At 38.3% G+C, this 21844-nt stretch overlaps 1 protein-coding gene across 4 annotated transcripts in view; it reads left to right on the top strand.

The window, feature by feature from the left end:
• INSC (INSC spindle orientation adaptor protein) overlaps positions 1 to 21844 on the top strand; it is a 146072-nt gene that overhangs the window by 19460 nt on the left and 104768 nt on the right. The gene's annotated exons all lie outside the window — the stretch shown is intronic.

Genomic DNA, 21844 nt, shown 5'->3' with positions numbered 1-21844 from the left:
GTTCTTGAGTTATAGTTTTGAAAACTACTTTTAAACCTTAATGTGAGCACTTTTGTGTCACAAAATCCAAGGGAACAGTTTATGCTTTTAAAGGGAAGGATTTCTTCTTATTCACTTTTTGGGCCATCCAATTACTTTTAAGTTTCATGGGATTAAACATGCTTGTAACTGTGACAAGATGAAGTGGACACCAGAACCAAAATCTCACTCTTTGACTAGAAATGGACGCTGTCTTAATTCACAGTGATAGGGGTACCTGTTTTTTGCCTTCTTTAAGCTGCACTATTTTAACTATGGTAGTAACTAAAATGGTGTTTTATTAATAATGAAACATCAACTGATTTATTGGATGTTTTGTGTGATCAAAGTTCTTTGTAGCACACAGCTCACAGTAAATAGTCCCTAAAAGCTGTGGATGAAGTTGCAAACCTTTTGGAAGAACAGCTAAATAATTTTCTGCTTTATGTGACATCTCTTCAAACTATTTTGATATTAAAAATGTTCTTCATATAGCCTAGTTAATAGTAACAACATAAATTATTTTCTTCAATAGCTCAGTGTTGATAAGTTTTTAATATTTACAAAATTTAAATTATATATCCCAAAGAGGACTTTTTGAACCATACAGTTTCAGCCTGTGCTCTTATCCTACACAAAAATAAGCTTTTCATTTCTGCATACTGGCCCTATGCTGCAATATAAGATCGGGGTAGGGGTAAAGGGAACGTATGATATACTATACAACTGAGTTTTCTGTGTAGGGAAGTGGTATCCAGAGATGCTGCTTTTCCCCAGGGATGGTTTGTTGCACTGCATATACTGAATTCTAGTTCATCGCCTCCTTCAGGACAGCATAAAAATTTCAGAGAAAATACAACAGCTAGAAATTCACATTAATAAACCTGGGCCATAGCACAATATTCTTAGATTCTAGCTTTCTGTGGCAAGGGGAGTGAGCTTTATTTTCAGCTGGTGTAACCTGGCACTGCTCCATGATTGCCATCTCTTGTTGGAATTCATGCTGTCCTCCAGTAAAAGAGTTGTTGTTGATTCACTGTAGGTTATGTTCTTAATGAATCTATATTACAGCGTTGTATTTTATTTTAGAAAAGTAATTTTCCGATTCGTATGTCAGATGTGTGCTTTGTGTTATCCTAGAATCCATGTTCATCAAATTTAGAAAATATTTCTGACTTTTGTGTGTGTATGTTATCTTTATTTGAAAATCTGATATCTTGAGAGATTTTTTTTCTTCAAGATCTCTTCCATGAGATCTACTTTCATTTGGAGGGGAAAAAAAAATAGATGTAAACTTGTTCACTGGAATCAAATGGCCTGTTGATCATTAGCTGTATTCAGAAGACACTGGAGTACCACCAACAGGTTAAACAGGTAGAAAACATATATGCAAGAACTTTGTTGTTGTCAGAAAGAAACCGCTAGAAAATATTTTAGGGAGCAAGCTTTGAGGGCTGGCTGGGTTGTATACTTTTCCATGCATTGCAGTTGGGAAATCAAACCTGTTCAAAGAGTCAAGCATAGGAAGAATTAAAACTAGGTCAACTTGTCCTCAAAGATCAGGATCTGAGTAATTTGCAAATGTCATCTTTCTTTGTATAGAAGTACTATACTGTCAAGCATACACTGCATACATTTTTTAAACATGTCTTTTCAGCCCAAATGCGAGGGAGTTGGAAGGCATTGATTGTATCAATAGTGGACTGACCTTCTGGTATTTCACTTTTTCTGACTCTTGTTCGTTACAGGCCAGGTGAGATGTTTCAGACTGGCTGGCTTGTTTTGTTTTGCTTTTTTTTTTTTTTTTGAAGGCAGTATTTATTATGTGTCAAAAAAATCATTCTGACATTGTGTGATGGAGCGAGCAGCTGCAATGCTTGATGTCAATCCCTGTCATGGCACTGGCAGACTGAAGTGTGTGCTCTTGAGTTTCTTGGACTTGTCTTTATCAGTATTAGTTTAAGGCACTGACCTGTAAACTGTTAAGGCAGGCAAAAGCCTGCTCCTATAAGACTATAGCCACTAATACCAGGGCAAGCTGAAGACTGAGGTTACATTTTCTTTAAAAGCTATAATATTTAATGCCAGTCTTTGCCTCAGAGCCTGAAGAGTTTCTGTATATTGGATTCTGGAACTGCTGTTTCAAAACTTATTATTGGAATCACAAATTTACTCCTTGCGTGTTGGAAAGGGTTTTAGTTTGTGTTTGCGTCTAAGCTGTTTAAAGCAGAAAGAAAATGAAGATAGAAGAATACCCAGCCTGTTCTGGAGACTTTGTTTTCTTTTGCTGCTTCTATTAGCCAGCCACCATGATTTACTACATCAAGGTGTGGGTATGCTAGAAATTGCACTTACACAAATGCTTGGAATTTTCTGCTGACACTGTGATGGTTGTGTCTTATCCAAGACAGTGCAGGTGAGCAAAGCCACCGTTATCTCCAGGGCACTGTGTTCCACAGGAAAGCAGAGCTAGATGCACCTAGGCATATAGACGTAGCAAAGATGTTGATCTGGCAGCTTTAGTCTCTTGATATGCGATGTTTTCACCTTTACCTGAAATCTCACCAGAAAAGATCCAAATGGTTGTGATAGCTATACAGAGGAAAGAAAGGCAGAAAGTGAGCTTGAAACATTATTTCATAGTGGTTTTTGCATATTTGAACTATCGTGTCTTAAGAAACACTCTTACCTTTGATTTTTCTAGGTCTGATTTCTATCCCTTGTGGTTTCTCCTTCCTCTTCTCCCACACTCTACACGTATTCTGCCAAATCCAGAATAACATAAAAATAAGAAAATAAACTAACTGTCTCTATTGAGGAAGTGGTTTCCTTAGAAATGGTAACCATATGAAAGCTAAAAATGCTGATACCAAAACTATAGTAGAATATATGGATGTGGGCCCTGGAATAAAGGAAAATGGAATCTGTTTGCTAGCTAAAGGGAAAAATCTTGTTGCTGCCTAGGCTTTTTGCCAAAGTGCAGCTGAAGTAAGATTTCTATAGGTGTGTGTTGTGTGGCAGCTTTTCCTCTCTTAGTTTTTATATAAGGTGCTTGTAGGATCATGACTAGGAACAGAAGTCTGGTTTAATTTCATATTCTCATGAGATCATAACGGAAAAGGTGGGTGCATACTTCAACAATTGTATGTGGGACAGGGCTCCTAGTGCTGCCTTCAGCTGTGGCTTGTTACAGCTCAGCTCCCTGACGCAGTTGCAGTGATGTTTGGACAGACACAAGCCAAATGCTGCTCTTGCCGATCCCATTGCAGCACTGAGGAGGGGGTTTGGCAGCTAGAAGAAGTCAGAACAGCAATTGCTGGCAAGAGAGTGGGAGACAAAAACCAGGAGACCCAAGAGTGTTGTTACACACAGAGCTCCACCCTCCCTGCTTTCTCAAAATTCCCACGCTAACCTGCAAAGACACCTTCTTGCTAGCCCTGAGTTAAGGTAGCAATTCAGTATAAACACGTTGTTGGTTTTCATCCTGAAAAAATTTAGATCATCCATGAACGAGATCGATTAAAAACTTGGAGCTGGATTTCTCTAGAACTGTTAGAACATGACCATACTGCACAGCGCTGTTGGACACCAATGTATAGTTGGTGAGGTGTAGAGCTTTACGCTCATCTCTCAAGTAGAAAGATATTTGCCCTTGAAATTCTGTTATCCTTCTACCTTATAAGGTATAAACCTTGGTACTTTTATATCCACTTCATTTTTTTTCTCCTGGGACCTGCACTTTGATGTGAGTTACAAAATCAGTCAATCAATAGTTTTCTTTTAAAGCAAAAAAAAAAAAAAAAAAAAAAAAAGAAATGAATATTCAGCAGCCATAAAATGCTTTGGAGATTGTCTTCTAATAGGGGTGAAATAAAAAGCAGTAGCTGATTAGAATTCCAGAAAACGGGACATCCATTAACTTTAGGAATTTGAGTCTTCATATGCTAGATTTTGTAATTTAGTTCTCAAAATGTCCTTGATTTTTAAGCACTTCTGGAGAAATCATTAAAGGAAGGAAAAGTAAGAGGAATTTAAAAAAGAGCCAAATTAGGTTGATTTACAAAAGAAAAATGAAGCCAACATGGACTGTCTGGTTGAAGGATGCCTGAGTAAAATATAACACAGTACTGTGCCTGAAATGTGCTGAAGCGTCGCCCCATGCCAGGGACTTACTGTCTCCAACACAGACTGATGTGCTAAGCCAGAAGCGTAGGACGCAATGAGACTTTTTCATGGTGCATCTTCTCTGCTTATTTTTCAGATTGGGTCATGGACCTTTTCAATGCAGGTGCCTCCCTAGAGCAGATTTTTCTTTCATATCTATTTTCTTACGTCCTTTGTGTGTTTGAGTGCTCTTACTCCTCTCTTCCGATTTCTGCCTCTAGAGTACATGGCTTAGGAGAGCATTCTTAGGACTTGTGAGAAGAAAGTGACCTCTGGCTGCTGAGAAAGAAAATGTAAAAAAATTGCTGGACTTCCACTTCTACAAAGATGTATTGAACAGCTGCTGACATTGTGGGAGCCGCCCCTGCAAAATCTTGGGGAATCATTCTACCTTGTGCTTGTTTCTATTGAAAATACTCTGTGTATACTTTTAAAAATCTAAATTTGTAGGAACTTTGAAATTATGAAGGAGGCCATTATAGGGTGGCCTACTCAATATCTCTTGTGGAAATGTTAGTTGTTCTTTTATTTATCTAAGTGCTACCATAGCTAGAAAACAATGTCAAAGGTTTGGAGAAAAAATCTCAAAAGAAAATAAAGCAAAGCTTGATGTTATATCATCAGGGTTGGGCTCCCTAATCATCGTGCCATTTTCTAGTTGTTAATTGTAATATGAACGAAAATGCACTGTACCTGCATGAGGTGGAGGAAAATATTACTGTATTTTCGTATAATTTTACTATGGTCTACTGCTCAATGAGAGATTTTTGTGTGCTTTGTAAATAGTAATTGTATATCAAGTCCATTTGGAGCACTGGTCTTGTTTTGGAGAACCTTGTGCACAACAGAGCCAGGGCTCTTCCTCGGGGCTTGGCAGTAAATGGGGATGAGGACAGAGGAGCTGTGAATACCTGGACCTCAGCATTCCTGTCTGTACCATCTGAAAGGAGATGTTAAGTGACTCATTCTAGGCCATATAATTCCTCCCAATGGTTGCTCTTGCATTTTCTTGGCAACAGTATTAGCCACATTCTTAGGCCACCGTGGCCATGTTGTCACTGCTGGTGTGAGTGGTCTACTGAGCTGTGGTCCCACCAGCTGTGTGGGCTGCTAATGCACACCCATCACAGCTTGGTCCTGGGGAAGGCAGGACTTCTCTGTGAAGAGCTGAGGGAAAAACTGAAGTGCCACATTGACTCCTCTTGCCTCCTCCACTTCACAGTCTTCTAACTTTTCTCTCTCCAGGCAGCTTATTCTGAACAACTGTTCAGAAATATGCATACTATTTTGTACACTCAATATTTCATTTTCAGTACTGCTTAGTGTAGCTATGATGTGTAGCAGCTTTACTGGCAACGTACCCTGAATGTCTCAGTTGCTCTGAACTTTACTGTTGGGCTGTCTGAGGGATTTCAGAACTAGAAAAATACAAATGTTAGTTATTTCGGGCACAGAAGTCTATTTTAGTGAGTTGAGTTATTAAAAATGTGGATCCAAACTAACATTATCCCTGGTTTTGTTTTTGTTTATTTAATATGTGATTTTTTGTTTGTTTGTTTGTTTTTTTACAGTTTTGGCTTCCTGGTGATTTGAAGTGCTATGCTAAGTGTTTTCATTATTTTTAAGTTCTTTCTAGATTAAGGATTGGCTTGCAATATGGTTTAGCTCAGTGCCTTTCAGGCAGGTAATTTTTCAGCAGAAATGGAATGCTTCAGAGGATCATCACGTGTTTAAAGAATGTAAGTCCAAGGCTCTTCCTTGTGCACTAGGGGGAACATCAGCAGTTATAAGTATGTGTAGTCTGAGAGCAGGTGGGTGGACAAGGAAGGCATTGTAGGTCAAGCAGAGGCAGCCACTGGACACTGAAAGACCAGTTTTACTTGCTAAGGTCCGGAATTGTTATTACTGTTACTTGTATTACTGACTTGTATTACTGTAGTCTCACATAGGTGTTTCAAATGGAGAGGATTTTTGAGTTTCTGCAAATAATAATGGAGTAATCTTTGCCTAGTAAAAATTTGCATAGCAAACATAGCTTAGAGCCACAGACATTCTGAACTAAAATTTGCTTAATATATTTGGTTCTGGTAGAGCTGGAAATTAAAATCAGATAACTCTTTCATAAAAGGGGGCAGGTAGTTAGCAAAATAAGCAATAAGTATTGAACTGCAGAAAATAGGCTCTGGAGCCATTGGAATGCAGACATTCCTTAGCAATTCCAGAGATGTGTGTAGGAGGTCTTCTGAACAATATGGCCAGCACTTTTGGGTATATGGGTAGCAAATGACTGTTAAATGCATAATAGTCTAGTTACGGTAAGTTGGTCTTTTGACTTAATTCATCATTACAGCCAGGCTGGAATCCCTGCTCATGGAAGTTAGTGAATACATGCTAAGAGTAAGAAGGGTTTCATTGTGCCAGCAGCTTTAGAAGAACTGAAGCAGTAAGAAAAAAAAAAACAAACAACTAAAAAAGTAATCCATTCAAATGTATCCTTGAATACAGATGCTGGCTACAATTGTATTTTCTGTAGTGTGGTGCTAGCAGTCCCCAAGCGAACTCTGCTTGCTGGCATAGGCAAGTGCAACTCCCATTAAACTTAGCAGGAGCTTGCTTGCTAAATTTGGCCCTCTGCCTGCAGAAAATTAAATGCATTAGCAGGTTAGTCAGAGGAAAGTGTTCTATTTGGGGTGCTCAGCACTTGCTCTGAGGCACTTTGGGCTTGCAGAAGAGAATCAGGGCTAGCCAAGAGGGCTCAGACAAATTGCCTCTTCCTTCTTCCCCTCTGTATGAAATGCTGGGAGGCTGTGCAAAGGATGGTCACTGGCAGGCTCAGGATGCCTTACTTGCACCTTGCACTTTGTGTTTGCACCCACAATTGGGAGAACTTCTCCTTTATTTTCTCCTTTATGAGCTAGGGGTTTGACAGAAGATCTCGAAGTCATAGCGTCAGCCTTTTTCTAGGTGTGGTGGCCACTCTAGCATGTGTACAGTGGGGATGGTAATGTGTGTGTGCTCATGTGTGAAAGCACACACCCTTTAGCACCTGGAAAGGAATAGAAGAATGTGTGAAAAAATCTGAGACTGTTTTTGAATTATTGTAGTGTGATTGTTCTCCCTTCTTCTAGGCTATGTTTTGGCCCCAATCTACATTTCTCAAGCTTGTGATTTTTGATTATTTTTCTGAATCTGCTTCTTAATTCATGAGGGCAGCTGAGCTCTCCTTTCCTGGGATTTCATTAATTAAAAAATACCCCACTATCCAAATGCCTTTGGGAGATTCAGTCCTCTTTCTGAAAGTGAGTTAGGCACTTAGTAGTATAAATCCCATTATAAATAAATGGGATTCAGAATTGCCCATGCCTATTACTTTTTTTAATGGAAATTAAACACATGCTAGCATGTGTTTAAAAAAAAAAAAAAAAGTAATTTTTTGTGTTACTTGAAATTTTGCTTAAAATAAAGCACACACAAGATGCTGTTTACTAGCATTCCTTGGATTGTACTATGACTTACTTTAGGAGTGGGCAGAATTATATTAGCTGGAGTTGTAACACTTCAGTCTCTCTTATAATGTTTACAATAAAAATCTGATGCTGACAAGTACTGTGGAGTATATTTATCCTCTTGCTGTGGATTAAACAATTGATTCTGAAAGATTAAAATGCCCCACCTGCCTTCTTGCACACTTCTGTTTTGCCGTGTCAAACAATATAAAATGAATACTGCACTTCCCTCTATCTAATTGAATAATTTACTGTAAATAGCTGTCATTTACTTTAGAGCAGTAGGGGATCATTAGCCAAATGGATGTGAGTAAGTCATGCCTTTAATGCGTTAGAGGGGCCTAAAATGGAATCATCTAAATGGGACCATCAATACAGCATGCTGAATTAAGTCAGAGGCACTTAAAGCTTTAAGTCCTCTTTCTTGTAAATTACACGCTCCCTCGGCAGAAAAGTAATCAAGAACTTGCATAAAATATGGCAACTTTGTTTCAAACCCTTATTTTTAATGAATAAAATAGTACAATTTAGATGACGTGATTGGTAGGTATGACTGTGTTTTGGATTTCCCTCACTTTAATTACCTCCCTTCCATACTGACTGAAGCCTTCTTGCTTGTAAGCAGCTACTTGTGCTGACTAATATTGGCTCTGTTCCGTAAATAAGTAAGATGAGCAGGTAATAAAATATCTTTTCTTGACTTTTATGGGTATATGACCTGATAATTATTTGCAGAAGTTGGTATTTTGTATATGTAATTTTAGAAAGGTCTCAGTCAATCTTAACTCCTAAATGTACAATGATGTTTTTGGCTTATTTCTCCACAGAAGTCAGTGGAAGGGCTGTTGGGCAATTTCATTCATCAATCCTTCTCATTGACTCTATCTGGCCCCATCTAGTTCTTCTATTCAGTTCCCTGTTACCCTGGAAAAGGTTGTTGTTAAATTAAAATAAGAATCCAAACTTTCAATGACATCCTAACAGGAGGTTGCAATACATGTAGCAATTGTCTTGAGGTGCAAGACTTCATTTTGAAATTATTTTAATTAACTGTAACTTTGGTAGTTTGTATTACCCATAAGAGTGTTCCTTTTTGAAGTTTACTGAGGTCCCTTCAACCTCAACCATCCTGCGACTCTGTGATACCAGCTTCTGAGTCAGTGATTTTTGTGGGAAAAAGTGGCACGTTTAAAAACAACAACAAAATCCCTTCTAAGTTTTGATTTCTCTGTGTTTTATTCTTCTAATCTTTTAGGGGTTCTAGGATGAGCATGTTTGTGACTGGTTTTTTTCCATGTTTATTCCCTCCTTATTTCTCCTCTTTGTCATCTTCTGTCAGTGGCCATCCATTTCAAATTTTTAAAAAACCTTGTTTTTATGCACTAGGCATTCCAGTTTCACGTAGATGAACTCTTCAACTGTTGAGATGAAATTTGGGCAGGTATTTTAAAAACACCTTGAGGTTCAAGGGCTGTGAGTAAACAGCCCCCTTTTCCCCAAAAATATTGCAAAAGTAATCTGTCACTGCACTGAAAAGAGCAGAAGAATTTGATACACTGTTACTTCAGAATATGGGGAGGTTAAATAATTTGTTGTGTAGCTGGAAGCTGGTGACAAACCTTGCTGTGGAAAGCAGGATGATTTCCTTATTTTCATTCCCTAGCTGTAACCACTGCCCTATGTTTCCTGTAACTGATTTGTTTTATCCTTCTTAGTGATTTTTTTTTTCTTAAGTTAAATTCATCTTGTGCTTTGAAAATTTTCAGAATGTGCTTATGAACTGCTTTCACTTTTATTGGATGAGTCATGAGTCGAAAGCTCTGTCCTGTAGTTCCACCATGAGTAATGCTTAGCATTTTCTTGGGTTTTCTTTTAGAAGACTATTAAATTAAAAGAAAAATCTGTTTTTTGATATCTTAATGGACAATTAGGTGGCTGGATCTCAGAACAGATTTGCATTTACCACTGCAGTAGTTTTAATTTTTTCCTCCAATTTAAGGAGGCAACTTTTTTTCCATGCACGTACATGTTGCTGGTCATAGCTGTCCACCTTCAAATAAATAAAAACATCCCAGTTTTTGGAACTGCTGTACAAATATTGATTCTGCTTTTGGAGATATTTTTTTAATTGAGGTCTCTATTGACAGCAGCTACAAAAGCCGACCCATGTACACAAGCTTCAAGTTACCTATGTGACATTCAACTCATAGTAATGAATAAGATAGTATGTGGCTTCAGGATTCCTTTTCTTTAACTTGAGCACTGACTAAGAGAGGTCATGGGCTGTTCGCCTGAAACATCTGTGCTTAGTCTTGTCCAGATAATGTGTATCTAAAGAAAAATTCATATGTGCAGTCTCTATGGCTGATAGGGTAGACTGTCAAATGAAAGATCCTTCCTCCTCTTGGATGCCAAGGCGCATCAGTAGATGGGTATTGGCAATACCTAGCAAGTTATATGACATACCTGACCACCAGGTACTTATTGGTATAACATAAGTGCAATTGACACAGTTCTTTGGGTCAAGCTGATGCAAATGTTGGATTCTTGATAGTATCTCTAAGGTTAGGCACCCTAAAAATAATGAAAGCCACACTTGCAGGTGGAAGATACAATCTGTCCTCATGAGGGGTTAGGTACATATCTGTTTTATTGCTTAGGTCAATTACTGGCTTGAATTGTATTGGTGGTATTGGGAGATGATAGGTATTTGGAGATGAGCTGAATTTTCTGAAATACTTCCTTGGTCTTGCCACTCTAGTGTGCCTGGAGGGTTACTAGTGCATAGGCTCGCACTAAAAAGGGCTGAGCAGAATACTTTCCAAATGTAAACCTAATGTGTATCTGTCTGTTTGACTTTCAGTGAAGTATTAAGGAGCATGTTCTGTGGCATAGTCATAAATAACTGCAAAGCTCAGCCAAATTTGTGGATAAAAGCCAAGGTCAAAGTTATGTTTTTCTATGGGGAGAAAAAATAAAGTCCAGTATCTGAACATTCCTAAGCCTAATGATTAGAAAGTCATTGAGTTTGGCTACTAGTAGAAAACACTTGGCTCTAGGACCTTTACTTTCAACCAGTTTTGATGTGTATGTCTCTACTTGTGCCATCACAGACTATTATAAACTCATTATAATAGTGGGAAATATTTATCAAAACTTTAGTTATCTTTGGCAATGAGACTTGTGTTGTTTGAAAGATATTTTTTCTCTTCTTTTGATACTGCTTGTTAGAAAATCATAAGAACAAATAATACAGCAGTCCTGGAACAGACTGTGAAGTAGTTCATTGTGTACTTGAAACTTGTGCGCCAGTTCCTTTGTGTAATAGGTTACCAAACATCATCTGAGGAGCACAGTCAGTTACTGTAGTTCAGCTGATAGATGTGAAGTTGCTGGACTCCATTAACTTCCCATGTATCTGGGAGTTACCAATGAAAAAGAAGATACAGGCCGTAACTTGTATACCTTCCAAATTTGGGGCATTAGTGTCACACGTAAATAGTCACTTCAAATCAAAATACACAGGTCTCTACTGAGCTACAGTACTTGTGGGAATAGTAATGTGTAATATTATAATATATATTACTCGCAATTGCTATAAGCTGGTGGAGGATGCCATGTTGACTCTACAGTATAGCTGGATTTTAAACAAAAGGCAAAACCCAAAAGCCTGAGTGCAAAGCCCTTTTTGCTCTACATTAATGTTTTTGTCCTTGTACTGAGCGTAAGTGACAAACCCTGAAGTTTACTCCTTCCTGGACTTGTTGCAATAGGACAAGGGGTAATGGTTTCAAACTAAAAGAGGAGAGATTCAGGCTAGACAGGAAGAAGAAATTTTTTACCATGAGGGTGATGAAACACTGGCACAGGTTGCCTGGAATGGTGGTGGATGCCCCATCACTGAAGACATTTGAGGCCAGGCTGGATGGTGCTCTGAGCAACCTGATCTAGTTGGAGATGTCCTTGCTCATTGCAGGGGAGTTAGACTAGATGACCTGTGAAGGTCCCTTCCAACGCATACTAGTCTACAATTCCCATTTTCATTGAATCCTTAGTTGTGCAAACTTTTTGTTGATGGACACATTTCTGGAAAAGGGCATCCAGTTTTGTTCTGTCAGGATGGGCAATATTATAAGCTCTCAGATATAGTGCATATGTACATCCAACGACACAACAGGGTGGAAATACACACATACAAAAACCTAAAACTAACATCAAACCCCACAAAAAGTGTGCCATAACATCACATAATACCATTTGATCTTTTTTCGGTTGGCCTTCTGGAGCTTTGCGGAAGTGCTTGACACAAAGACTGAGTACAGCATGTTGACTTGAAGCAAGCTTTGCACTTCCCTCTCCAAGCTGTTCCCAAGACACAACTTGATCTCTGGTGTAAATCTAATCTAATGTGTCCAGGCTGCAAAGTCTCCTGGAGCCTTTAGATTTGCTGGGGATTTCTGAATGGCTCTGAACATGTTTCATCTGCCTTTGAGACACTGAATACAGGAATGATCCTACAGAGCAGTTGCGTCTCCAGTCCTGCTGGGGATTCCCTTTCTGCACCATAATTAGAGCTTTTTGCTCCTTCATGTTACTTTGTGTGAAGGACAGAGGGAGAAGAAAATGCCTGATGATTGGGTACTCTTTGGCAGTGGTTCAAAAATATAAATGCAGTATATTTTCCTTGAAAAGAGAAAAAGCCCACTGCTGCTCTATTAGTTGACCTTTATGCAAAATCATAATGACTAGACAACACAGTTCTGCTGACAGGCTGTCTGGAGGTATCAATTGAAGTTATTAAAGAAAAAAAGCAAGAAATATGAGCAACAACCAAATGTTGCTGTAGCTCAGAAGTTCATATTTTTTGTGTATAGGTGATTTCACAAACACACTTTTTCTTTCTTTTTTTTTTTTTTTTTTTTTTTCCAGCTTGTAGGAAGAAGTTTTTGTCCATCTACTGGTTTGTTGTCTCTGTCTAAAGACAACATGCTTAAAGGTAGAGACGGCAATTGTCATGAAGACAGCCTAGTGGAGGAGAATCACTGTTCAGTGACCTGGGATTCTTGAAAGCACATAGCTCAACCACACTTGCTTTACAAGTTCCTTGGTGTGTGTTGGCTCATCTCATGTGCTTGTCACTAAATTGTATGTCCTGTTCTTGTATTCTAATGAGATACCTTATCAGCAGGCAAAAAAATTAACACCTCTTATCTTCTTCCATTTTAACTTTTCTATACATTTTTGATCTCCTTGTCTTTATTTTATCAATATGTAGAGGAAAGGAGGAAAAAATTATCATGAACTTTAATGACAGAAGTAACAAGTTTGTTTGTAATTCAAATAGAGAAGTTGTTCAGTGACTAGAGAGAGCAATTCTTGGCCTTTTGTATTAACTTTTTGGTCAATGTGTTTTCATCTGTGTTGGTCTGAAGCTGGTTTTAAGGTTTTTTGAGTTTGGACAAAAAAGAGCAACTGCATATTAACTCTGTAAAATGAAAAACTTGATTGCTGCTGGCAAATATTGTGAAAATACCACCACTGTTTACCATGTAATGCCTTGCAATACTTCCAATAAAGATGAGGCTAGTGTGGGCTGTAGCCTGAATTAATAATATTGTTTTACTCATCTCTGTTAAAATGTCAGGTTTTTTTGTTCTTTAGAGGAATATCAATATAAGTGAAGATGTCTTTGAGGCTGCCTGTCTGACTAACTGGAATGGATAATTAAGATGAAATCCTTTCATGAAAGAAAATTGATTGTATACAGAGATGAGCAAGGTATTGCTGTCGTCTTTCCTTGCAGCTAGTGAGTAACTTGTGTAGGTCCTTATTCCTTTTCCTTTATTGAAGTTAAATACAAGGTTATAGTCTTCTCCTTGTACTTATTTGCAGTATTAAACATTGGAGTACTTGGTTTGAGTTCGTACTAGTCTCATGTTTAACTTTGGTTAAGTCACTTAATCTTCATTTCCTGCATAGGGAAAAAAATTCTCTTTTCATTTCAAGCTCCTTTTTTTTTTTTTTGTTTGTTTGTTTGCTTTGTTTTTAGGGGAATAGTGAATCTTAGCTCTAGTTTCATTACACCTAGAAGGCTCATGTTAACAAATAAGGGTAAAACAGTGATACTCTGTATAATTTATTCTGAACAGCATAATCTACACTTGTACAAGCACGTATGTACAAGGTAAGGTGCAATATTCCCCTCCTATTTTTCTTTGTGCCCTGTACAACGGCTAGTTGGAATAACAACCCTTTCACTTCTGATGTCTCCCCAAGGAGACTGGGAAGACACAAGGTCCCACCTCCTGTTGAGGAGGCAAAATGAAATCCTTCAGAGTGGATGTTGTTTGCCTGTGGCTATAGTATCAAGGTAAATCAGACCAAAGCAGGGGAATTTCACTTGAATTAATTTATCACTAATCAACACAAACCTCTGACCTCTAATACACATGCCGAGGTAAGTTTAGGGGAGCCTCCAACTGCCTTATTTTCAAGGAGACCTGGGAAGTTGAAGTGCAGCCATCCACGGTTTTCTCATGGTGGCTGGAGGCTCCTCACAATTCCTCTCATGGTGGCCACAGATCCCTCATCAGCCAAGTCCCAAGTTTGAGCTGGTGCTGTGTCCTGCCACTGAGCTGTTGCTTTACCTCAGGGCCATGTGGAACCAGTTCCAAACAGTGGGGGGGCACCTGAGGGGCCCCCTCAGGGATGGTGTGGGGGTCCTCAGAGCCATGTCTGTGAGGTACTGAATTTACAGCTGGCATGTCCCTCCTTAGTGCCTCATACCTACTCTTAGGGGTTGGAGGGTGGGGGGCAGGAGAAGAAAAGGAAAAAAAATGGCGGGGAATTGTTCTTTGGTCTGAAAGCAGCCAGGCATCTCTGAAGAGAAAGCCCTCACACCACATAGGGCCCATTGATACAGGCACTGCCATGGCTGAGGGTGATCCACAGTGAGGAGAGGTGGTCTGCAAATTATACAGTTAAAACCTGTTTATCTGTTTCTCTTCAGAAATACCTTTGGAACCAAGAGGCCATGGTCAGGCATAAGATGACCCACTGTGTTCGAATTGAGACTTGTGTTGATGCAGGTGATGTCAAATTGGCTGTTTGGTTTATTTTAAGAAGGGATGAAGAAGGCACTATGCAGTCTGTCAGAAAGCAAGGGAAGCATAAATACAGGGGAGTTGTATGTCTCAGCATTTTATGGTAGCAAGTTGCCTTAATATTGCTCTGAGAACCAATAAACATTTTTATATGGTGATTATTCTGCATCACATAAAAGAAAAAAATATAGCTCTGGAGTCCATCAACTTGCCACCTATTATTTGGTTTCTGAACCTCAAAAGTAAATTCTTTTCCAGCAGAACTGCCTCTAAAATGCTAATTGCTAGAATGTGACCACTAATCAGTTTGTTCCCATAATACTGCCATCTTTATAAATTGTTATGACCCTTCCAGAAGGGGAGATTTTAAAGTCTTTCACTGACAAAATGGAAAAAAAAATATTCCAACCAAGTGATTAGCCCAGTAGCTTTTTGCTCAAAATAATTTTAAGGAGAGGGAGGTAACGAAATCTTAAAATTCTGTTATGCACTTCTCTAATTCTTTGTTTTAAATATTTTCATAATGTAGCCCATGATGAGGTAAACTCCATCTTTCTGGAGATTTCATATTTCAATGGGAAAATTTGCTGAAGATACATTGTAAGAAAACTCTTGTCCGGGCAAAAGGAGTGAGCGTAGTGCATGTGATGACAGATCTCTTTCATTCCTAATCTCTGTGGTTATATGTGTACTTCATCATAGGGAAAGCTGAATTGCTGGAGTAACAGGTGTGTCCTTCCCATCTCAGTGCATCCAGATCTTCTGGTTGCATTGCAAATATTCTTAGTATGTTTCCAGAAGATCCACTTGCTGAAATAAAGTAATGGAATGGACAAGTCAGTATCTCTTGCTTTAAGAGCAAATTTTTGCATTGTTGTGATCAGAAAGAAAAAATTATATGGTCAGTGAAGAGATCCTAAAGGCTCTAAAATCAGAAAGCTGAATGAAGGAATCAGACTTTGTATGTAGATTAATGAGACAATGTCTTAAAGGAACAGTTTCACATTTCTCCCCGCTATTCCCCCTTCCCTCCTCCCTTGACATTTTTCATTGGCAATGTTGCAGTTCTTATGCTGTTTTAAGATTTACCAAATAATGTTCCTTGTCTGTAATTTTCAGGATGATCTATTTGAAATTAAATAGATCTTTCTCTGCCTTTTTCTGGCTATATTTCTGATATAGCTGCGTACGGTAAGGCTAAGATGAGAAAAATCCAGAATGGAAGTAGCACAGACTTCAGTAGGCTATGTTAGAGAGAGAGAGATATAGCCCCATCTATTTTTATATTCACGCATGTATTACAACATATACATTATCAATATTCAACATAATAACATAAGGTAATTATAAAATAATAATTTATAAAATATTTTAGAAAAATATTTACACAATGTAATTAGAATAATAATATACAAATCAATTTTAAAACATATTAATATATAAAATATTAATATTGTTAATAGTGATATTATTAACAGAACAATTATATATTTAAAGGGGTATTGTCAAAGTTGTTGAGCTGTGTAGATTATGCATGTTTAAAATTAGATCCTCTCTCTCCAGAAAACAGATAAAAAATGGGAAGAAATAGGTATTAAAAATAATGGCCTGTGTGAGTGAAAATGGATTTATGCTTCATGTTGTACTTGAATTGTAAGGCATAAACTTTTCAGCAGTGCTTTCTCTTCAATTGTTGGTCCTGCAAGAGCAGCTACCATGAATGATTACTGCAGATCACGCCTGTTCCCACCTCTCTCTTCCTCTTCCAGTTTTAATTTTGCATTCTAGGAGTGTAGTACATGTATCTACATACGTGCTCTCATGCTAATACAGCCCATTTTAATACATCATTTGAAGTACTTTTAATTTTTTCTTGCCTCTGGTTTTATGGCTTCTCAGAGTTGTGACACCCAGTTTAATTCCGAGGTGGCTTTTACTGTTGTAATTAATCTATGTCTATACAAGCCTGTTATAATGCAAAATGAGGATAGGATCTTGAGTCCTCAAATGGTTAATGTGGAAAAACTTGTAATGGACTAGACATGTTGCTGAAGGACAGAATGTATGTATCTACATTCTGACCTACCACATAAGTGCTGTCAGAATTTTGCTCTTAGTTTGATTTGTGGCACTCCATTAACAGTTATTCTGTGTACCAGCAGAATGATTCCCAAACTCCCAGAATTGTGAAATGAGGACAAGTCCTGTTTGGCAGAACAGAGATTGTACTTTACTACAGACAGGAACTGTTCATATTAATCAAATGATATCTAGTCTGAAATGACTTTTAGCTAATGACTTTTTATTCTCAGGTTAGCCGTATTGCTTATAGGTAACTTGCACTTCTAATTCTGATGATTATTCATCATCAAAGGCTAGATGTGTGTGTTTCTGTCTTTCAGAATGAGAAATGATGCTCTTGATTGACCTTATTTTAAAAAGTTCTTATTGTTGAAATTATTATGTTAAGGGTTAGAAATGGCGTGGCAAAAGTTCATGGATATGCTTTTTGATTTAAACCTTTATAAGGTTGAATGTGTGCAGTGAATGAACTAAAAATGTGAATTTAATTGTGTGAGTTTCAGGCTTAATTGTTCAGGACATCATTTTGCGATGGCAAACTTCCTCATGGTCGTCAGTAGTAGGAATAAATGAGTCACGCTTATTTCACCTTGAACATGTTCTGCTGCTGTGATACTTTTGTACACGGATGTATTTCTGATAAAGTACTTGGCTGCTAAAATCCTCTTTATTTCTGGCTTGTCAAATATAAGATAACACATTGAATCATGGAGATGAAATTTAAATTGGGAGATTTTACAGTGTTTCTTTTCCTAGCAGATATAACTTCTTTTGTAGGATGCTAAAGAGCTGTGTTGCACTGTAGAAGCTGCTCTCCAGCACTAAACAGGCCTGAGCAAGAGGAGGCTCCCAGCAGGGAGTTCCTGTATAGGCAGGAGGGGTTTGCTGTTGTGGAACCAGGGGTGTGACAGCTCCTGGCTGCACTTCTGTGCTAAATAGGCATTGCACAGCTTTCATGGGTGCTCCCAGGCCTGGTATAAATTAGGATGAAACTCATCCTTCTTCAACTTGCAGGTGGGCTAGCTTGACAGGTTTTTTTTAAGCTGTTTTTTAGTTCTGTGTTAGTTGCCAGCATCAGAGTCTGGTACTTGTACATAAGCAAGTTACCTCTTCCTGCTGGTGTGGTTTTTTGGCCATGAAGGTCACATCCTCTGTTGACACTACTTTTTCTGCAAGCAATGCTCATGTGTTGTTTCAGGTGTGATGATTTGTTTTCTTCTTGTGTGGTAGTTCTCTGAAAAAAGCCTTGGTTGACTGTCTTCAATGAGAATGAAATGTTCTTCGTGGTCTTCTTATCTATGTCTATCTGGTGAACATGAGGAAATAACATCTTAAAGTATAATTCAGTGTTGACATGGCAAAGAGAATGATTAAGGACACAATGAGAGCCTGCTGCCTTGGATACATCTAATTCCACACATACAAACTGCTCTCTACCAGGAGAACTAAACTGATTTTAAGTCCCTATTTATAATTGCAATGCAACTTTATGTGCATTAATTTATGTAAAATACTACGTAAGGTATTAAAAAAATTCGCCTTATAAAAGTCCAAGAGTGACAATTTTATTATTTCAGCAGAAGCGTCACTTGGGCTTGTACCAAAATGATCAGTATTGTGAACTACCAGTAGTGTTATTCTTTTAGTACAGGTTTGTCTAGATGGCATCTCTGACCAGCTGTGGGCCTCGTCAGAGGCCACTGAAGCCAGGGAAAAAAATTAATCTCTGGTGCACAGTTCTGTTAATTTTTCCTGTTAGTATGTATATACTCAATAAATTTGAGTGTGTGTATGTATATACATGCATAACATATATACAGTGCATACATATATTTTTGAGATGTTAAGTTGGAGGTGCATTTTCCTAAACGGTCACTAGAAGACAGGTCTCTGGCTTCAGGCACTGTTTCAGATCTGTAACTCTGCTTGCTGCCACATTGTCCCCACCACCTGTGAGGAGGCAGCTAGTGGGAAGGATTAAGAGGCATGTGGGCATATGTTATAGTCTGCATATCCTTGTGTGCATGTGCTCACGTGCTACATGTGTTGGTTGTGTATAGCCATGGTGTGAAGGCCATTGAAATTCTTGGTGCCTCTGCACAGAGGCTCAGACAGCATTTGCAGCAGAGGCTGTGCACATTGCCCTACCCATGGTTTTGTCCCTCAGAGAAAAAACCTTGGAGAGGTTTTCATGACAGGTTTTTAGCACATGTGTTTCTGTTAGTAACAGTAGATTTCTGTTCTTCCATTTCTGTTGTCCTGTATTTGCCAGAGTAAAGAAGCCTTTGACCCTGAAAATAATAGGATGAGGAGAAGGATGGGGACAGACATTTTAGCAGGGCCTGTTGCAATAGGACAAGGGGTAATGGTTTTAAACTAAAAGAGGGGAGATTCAGGCTAGACATGAAGAAGAAAGTGCCTTTCAACCCATACTATTCTGAATCTATGATTTTTATTTTTTTTTTTTTTTGTAGAAGATGAAACATTTGATACTCTGAATGTTTCTTGCTTTGATTCAAGGTGGTGCTTAGGTGGTCATCCACACAGTTGACTCTAGTAGGAGACCTTCTTTTTAGGAACACTGACTGGAGCTCAGCACTGTGGCCTTTAATAAAAAGCAACATCAACCAAACAGAAGGATTCATCATCTTGTCATGATCTTTACTAGGAAGTATAATTGTCTTGGTCTTACCCAGAAGAGTGCATGAGAACACCAAAACCTGAATGTCTGCCCTTGAGAACCACTATTGCCCAGCACTGGAGGAGCCATTTTGAGCAGAACCAGAAACCTGTACCGTATCGGGCACTGGCTTTTCAAGCTCTCTTGTAGTCATGAGTTTGGGCGGGTTAGCGTGGTACTTTGCTGTACTAGGGTACAGTTAATCCTCTGGCAGACTGCCAGGTGCTTGGGGAGATCATTTCCTCATATTGTCAACATTAACTTGGGCTTAAAGATTCGAGCTAATGTCTAATCATGGTCTTGAGATAGAGTGTTTGGTTAAGATATTGGTGTGACATTTTGTTATTGTTCCTGGAGCATAAGTGACCTCTAAGTAGGAGTTGATCATGTTTTTAAAGGCTCTCAGCCATAATATAAATGTATGTTTTGCGGGAAGACGGTGTATAAAAAGCTGCATTTTTGTCAGGTTTCTGATTTATAGGGAACAATGACATGCAATAATCTAATTTATGTCTGTGTACATTATGTCACTGATCACAAGTAATGGAGTACAAGCAGATGCTTTGATTTGTATGTGTAGAAATTGTGAGCTAATGGTGAAGTAGCTTTAGCTTGCCAGGGGGAAGCTGTTGATTTTGTGTTGGTAGCATAAGAGGGTAAATCCTGTGCCTGGTACAGACCAGAAGGATGTAGCTAGTGTTCATGAAGTCTGTACTTCTGCAGGCTGAAAGACTATTTTCTCAGTCCTTTACATGATAGGGTTTAGGAGAGGAAACTTCCTCCTGGAGATTAAGATTTTATGCAGATGTGTTGATCTTTGATTAAGGGTATCTTCTCAAGACAAAGGTAGTGACAATTTTGATAATTGGCTATTTCCAAAAAATCTGATTATACGATTTTTTGTATTTGGATTACCAACATCTTTGACAAAGAGACGAACAATTTCTACTAGTAAAAAGATATAAAGATAACCAATTTATTACAGCTGTTAGTGAAATCTGTGCATCATAGGCTAAATGCTTTAAAAACCACCAACAACAGGAAGCTTGTTTTTCAAATTGTCGTGTGTCATGGGAGCAGAAGGTTATATACTAGTATTTTCATACTTGTGCACAGCCCTGTTTTCAGGCAGAGCCTTTTAAGTATCTGCAATCTTTTTTAAATCAGCGAATTTGGCAACACTGAAACTGCATATATATTTATATATTTTTTCCCCTAAACAGGTTCTTCTCCCATTTTTCAATGTACTCCTACATTAGATGCATGGACTAAGAAGATTAAGTTTGTTACTTCCAGGAAAATTTGGTGGGTAGGGAGGAACACAGGACAACACCATTACCAAAGCAATCTGGTGCTAACAGTAGACAGCATGTGAATGCATTACATTGGTTGTAATACTTTTATGTACTCAGGGTAACGTTTGTGAGATCTTGCAAAAAAAAAAAAAAAAACAAACAAACAAAAAAACCAACAAAAAAACAACAAACAAGGACATGCATTAGCAATGAGATCAGTTTGCTAGGAAAGATGCTGAGGACCACTCTGTCTCAATTAAGAGCAATTTGGAGTGGCAAATATCTTAAATGCTGGCTGACTCAGCTTGCAGAATGTAGCCAATAACCAAATGGCAGAATTTCACAAGTGGCTACATCAAAAACATTCTTCCTCACTTGGTGACACAAATAGCATTAATTTCCTATGTAAGATATTTTTCTTCAGTAGTGAGATCCATTGATCCAAGATTTTTCCTCACATCTAAGAAAGCATAATTTCCCCACTGTTCCTGTTTCCTCCTCTAAATTAATTCTTCTCCTCTTTGATCTTCATGATCAATATTTTCCTTCAAATATTTTGCATCAGTTTTGCTCTAGCCATGGGGATGAGTGGGAATGACTTCACCTTTTTTTGATAGAATAAATCCTCTCTTGCTTTTGTTGAGAACATGCACTGATGTATAGTAGGTAAGGCCCTGATGTAAGACGGGGCTAATTAAAAGAAGAGGAAGGGAGACAGCAGCCCTCCTTTTTGTGAAAACAAGGAGGCTTTTTCTCCTTCTATCTTGACTCTTTCTAGTACAATAGTGTGTGTATGTCTCTCTTGGTCACCAGGTATAAAGGAAAAACATGGGTGAAAAAGACTTGCACAGCATTTCAAACTGATAGAAAAATGGAACCGTTTATCATGGAAGGATCCAATACTTCAGTAACTTAGGTATCGAGGGCCTTTTTGTAGTTGTAGTACTAAATGATCCTGAACTCATAAGAGCATACACTTGCTGTCTCACACAATCT

Source organism: Columba livia, chromosome 5 (assembly GCF_036013475.1).
Source record: "Columba livia isolate bColLiv1 breed racing homer chromosome 5, bColLiv1.pat.W.v2, whole genome shotgun sequence".
Lineage (NCBI taxonomy): Eukaryota > Metazoa > Chordata > Aves > Columbiformes > Columbidae > Columba > Columba livia.
The sequence above is the reverse complement of the archived record's forward strand: the minus strand, read 5'-3'. Positions and strand labels throughout refer to the sequence as shown.